The 4,878-nt window shown below is 36.2% G+C and overlaps 1 non-coding gene across 1 annotated transcript; it reads right to left on the bottom strand.

The window, feature by feature from the left end:
* Nucleotides 1–787: 787 nt before the first annotated feature.
* Trnaf-gaa lies at nucleotides 788–860 on the bottom strand. Its single transcript has one exon. It is a non-coding gene; the product is annotated as a tRNA-Phe (tRNA).
* Between the last annotated feature and the right edge of the window lie 4,018 nt (nucleotides 861–4,878).

Raw genomic sequence — 4,878 nt, 5'->3', positions numbered from 1 at the left:
CGCTTTATGTAAATCGTTTACGATTACTTTTTAACTTGTTACATTTTACATTCATGCATTATATCAATTTCAGTCGAAGGCTTGTACCTTTGGGATTTTATCTTCCCGACAGAAATCGGAGATATACAAAAACAATATCGAATACGACGTTCCATGGTAACAGACAGCAGACAATGGCAACAGGTTGAACGGTATAGAGGAATAACGGGTGATCAAAAATGAGTTGCTGTCGAGTCGCCTTTGGAAGTTCAAGTTAAATACGAATTCCTTAGACCATATAGTACATGGACTGCTATTAGCCCTATGCTTTCAATACAAAATGCGTGGTCACGGATAGAGGGCACTGTAGTCGTGGGTATGTGAATCTCAGGGTAAACTAAAGTCGTGTAAGCACCACTCGGAGCGCGTAAAGAGTAGCTTTTATAGTAACCGCGTAGTACGGGAAGCATTAAATACTCTTGATTGTCTTCTATACTTCCACAAATAAGAATAGATTTGCTTTTTCTGCCATATCTAGGCATTTAATTAATTGACGTTTGTTAATTTATAGGTTGACAGCGTCAAATCGTGTCTCAACGGACAATTTCGGCCAGACTCGTTTACCCTGAAACTCACATACCCAGGCGATGTCCTTGACCATATTTTAGTTACAATTAGCAGTCCATGTACTATATGGTCTAAGACGAATTCCCATGTAAACAAAAATTCCAAAGGTGACTCGAAAGCAACTCATATTTGATCGCATTGTATAACCGTCTTCAATATTTTGAACAGCAAAAGATCAATCTGCCGAAACCCGGGATTGAACCGGGGACCTTTAGATCTTCAGTCTAACGCTCTCCCAACTGAGCTATTTCGGCTGATAAGCTCACATCTTATCATTACGGTCCTATTTTTAGTTATAAAGATTGATAATTGACATTGTGTTTCATTGAGCAAATATGATACGTCGTTCTTAATGTCTGTCCGTTCACTTAGACGCCCGTCCGCGCGGAGGTATGAGAAGCCGACCTTCGAGATTCCATTCAAATTTTATAAACTGGTTGATAGCTTCAATTTCGACTGTAATATCCAATTAAAATTCCGAAACTGGTTAATTTTCTCTTACGAATTTGAGTTTTTAATAATCGAAATGCCCCTTTAACTATGATTTATTCGCCAGAAACGTCCGTTTGTGCTTTTATAAATTTCTGCGGTAGTCCTGATTACGAATTTGCACATATGCGCATTTGAGGAAAGCAGTCCTAGAACTTTTTACTATTTCCTCTAAATGGGGTTACCAAAACGTCATATAGGTACCTTTTTATCAGTTTTGTTAGATCTAAGCTAGAGTATTGTGCTATAGTTTGGTGTCCGCACTATAAAAATATGAAACATGAAATTGAATCTGTGCAAAGAAGACTATTGAAATATCTCGCATTTAAGTGCGATGGAGTTTACCCTCCTCAAGGGTATGAGAACGCGCTACTCAACGCACGGTTTGAACTTCTTTCTTTGGAAGTTCGGAGGTTAGTTCTTGGACTGACCTTTCTATACAATATAGTGTCGAATAAGGTGGATTGCATTGAGTTGATGTCTTTGATCACATTTTCGGTTCCACTTCATGCCACTCGGAATGTTGTTACCTTTTATTGTAAGAGCGCTCGTACTAATTTAATGTTAAAGTCGCCGATGTTTCACATGTGCAGTACATTCAACAAAATTTCTCGGTTAGGTGATATAAAGTTTCACACCCTTAGGGAGTTAAAGCAATTGTTGATTGTACAATACCATAAAATGCATTCATAGTTTTTCATTTTATTAATTTTCTTTTGTTTTGTTTTTGGTTGTTTTGTTATATAGAACATTAAGGTATTATTCTATTAAGATTTAAGCTATTATTTCACTTTTGCACACGTCATATTGTCCTGTAATTGGAATGTTTGTTTTTCTGTTGGGGAATAAAAGGAAATTTAATTTAATTTTTTTTACCAACACTTGTAATGGTTCCTTTCTTTCAAGCCCCCAAGTGAAGCAGTAATTGTAATGGTTACTTACATTTGAAATGGTTACTATAAAATGTGTCACTATGTGGCACCGACTAGCTCAGTCAAATTGGTAATACACGAACTTACCTTATGGTTTTTGCAGAGATAAAAATTTCACCTACGAAATCTGGTTACAATCAGTCTGTCTTCTCATAAGGAGTAACCATTCGATCTGGTCGATATTTGAAAATTTTCCTAAATTGTTGAACGTATTGTTATGTAAACAACTTTTACACCTTATTTCGGTTTAAACACCTAAAATAATCACGGGACACCCTGTATGTGAGGATTTATTAATTTAGTAAGGTAAATCTATTATTTATTTATTTATTTGTTTAACCAGAAACCATACAGAATAAAAATTCCAATTACATGGCACTGGGGCTCTGAACAAATATTAGGACTTAAGATCTAATTTGATTTACTATTGAATTTAGGGGATCGTGAAAAAAGTCGATATCATTAACTGAGGACAACTTATTTAAAGTGATCAAGATCTTAATAAGTGGGGAAGTTGTGTTGTTAACTGCAAAAATAGTATTATTTTGCCTTAGCTTAACAAATGGTACCTTAAGCTTAATATCTTGAAGTAATTCGGAAGAGTTTAACAAATTGTGTAAAATGTTGAAGACAAAAATTGTGGAGGCAATGCACCGTCGGGTTTCTAACCTCGTTATATTTAAGCCGAAAGTACTATTTAAGTAATTAAGCAAAGAGATCAAATGTGGATAATTTTGGGTTGACCTAAAAAACATTACTCGGATGAACTTTTTCTGCACTTTTTCGATCATGTCTGAGTATTTGACAGTTTGAGGAGACCAGATACATGCAGCATACTCAAGCTTGGATCGAATAAACGCATTATATAAGGTTAGCATTGTCTGTACATTCGTGAAATTTAGTGTATTTCTGATAACGAAACCAAGAAGTTTGTAACACTCATTTGTTAGGTATTCAATGTGTAAGTTGAAGTTAAGGTTGTTATTGAAAAACACGCCCAGGTCCTTAACGGAGGTGAGTCTTAGTAAGACCTTTCCATTCATCTTATAATCAAAAAGTATAAGGGATTTTTCGATCTAGTAAAAGTAAGGACTTTACACTTATTGATATTTAGTTTTAGTTTAATTTTGATACACCACTTAATTACTGAGTTAATGTCCTCTTGAATATTTAAACAGTCACTTGCGGATTGGACTTTATTAAAAAGTTTTAGGTCGTCCGCAAATAGTAGTGCTTTCGAGTTTTTTATCACTCGCGGTAAATCATTTATGTATAAGAGAAACAGAAAAGGACCAAGAAGTGTTCCCTGGGGAACGCCTGATGAGGGATAAAATTCGGCTGAATTCACACCATTGAATTTCACTCTTGTTTTACGGAGAGATAAATATGATTTCAGGAATTTGACGGTCGGATTACTTACGCAATTTAAAACAAGTTTACGGAGCAAGACTTGATGGGATACTGTGTCAAATGCCTTCGCAAAATCTGTATAAACACAGTCTACCTGGGCTCTCTCATCCAAGGCTGCTGCTGAGAAGTGCGTAAACTGCATTAAATTGGTAATCGTTGATCTGTTCCGCGTGAAACCGTGATGTTGATCTGCAATTATACTGCTGAGATGGGAATAAAGTCTAGTATAGATCACTCTTTCGAAAATTTTCGCTATTGCTGGTATAATTGCAATTGGGCGATAATTCTCAACTAATTTTCGGCTTCCACTTTTGTGAATTGGTGTTATTCTGGTGCATTTCCAAGCTTCAGGGAATGTACATGTTTGCAAAGCTAAATTAAATAGATGTAGTAAGGGGGTTACCAATAAAGATGCACATCCTTTCACGATGTAGGGTGGGATTCCATCTTCGCCCATAGCCGACCTCGGTTTCAATTTTTTAATTGCTTCCAGTATCTCGGATTCATGTAACTGAGTCAAGTGCAATTTGGATAACACCAGGTCCGATTCCACGTCATCTTCCGGGTCATCGTTCCTCTCAACAGTGTAGACTGACTCGAAGAAGGATGCAAAGGCGTCCGCAATGCTTCTGGCGTCCGTTAACGAGGTGTCTTTGTACTCAAAAACTCCAGGTAGTTGACTATTCTTCCTCAACGACTTGATGTAGTTCCAGAATTTATTGGAATTCTTCCGCAGATCCATTTCAATTTGATTAATGTACCTCTTATGAGCAATGTGGATCATTCTTTTGAGTTCTTTTCTGGCTTCAATGAAGTCTTCCGATTGGCCCTGTAACCGAAACTTATTTTTCTGTTTGATTTTCTTAATAATGTCTATATTAAACCAGCTAGGATACCTATTGGCACTCCTAATTGTAACTTTGGGGACACATTCATCGAAAATGTTCATTACCGTTTGATTAAAGCTAGTTACTGCATCATCTTCCAATTTGAAATTCTTCAGGATAAGAGACTCGTTCCAATTAATATCGCGAAAAAGGACGTACATTTTAAGAAAATCTGCTTTTTTGAAATTGAAGTTGGTTAATTTAGTAATTCGCTTAGCTGGTCTATGGACTTTGTAGACTATTTCTAGTGCAGGAGGTAGTATTCTTCTTTTAGAATTGTTTGAAATTGCGTATAGCTTACTTAGACCTATTTATCTTTATTTATGGAATTCTTGTGTATGTTTGTAACTGAACTCCTAAACGCGTGGACGGATTTTGATGAAATTTTTTGTGTCTCTGTGTGTTTCCGGATGGCTTAAATTCACAACTGGGATCGATCGAATTATAGGTTTTTTTTAAAAAAAACTTTGTTTTTCGTTTATGTCGCACTCTGCTATTTCACCTACCGCATGCATGTATTTGGCACCATGCATCCTGTACGCAGGGTTAAAAAT

Source organism: Photinus pyralis, unplaced genomic scaffold (assembly GCF_008802855.1).
Source record: "Photinus pyralis isolate 1611_PpyrPB1 unplaced genomic scaffold, Ppyr1.3 Ppyr1.4_LG4, whole genome shotgun sequence".
NCBI lineage: Eukaryota > Metazoa > Arthropoda > Insecta > Coleoptera > Lampyridae > Photinus > Photinus pyralis.
This window is presented reverse-complemented; position numbering and strand designations above follow the sequence as displayed.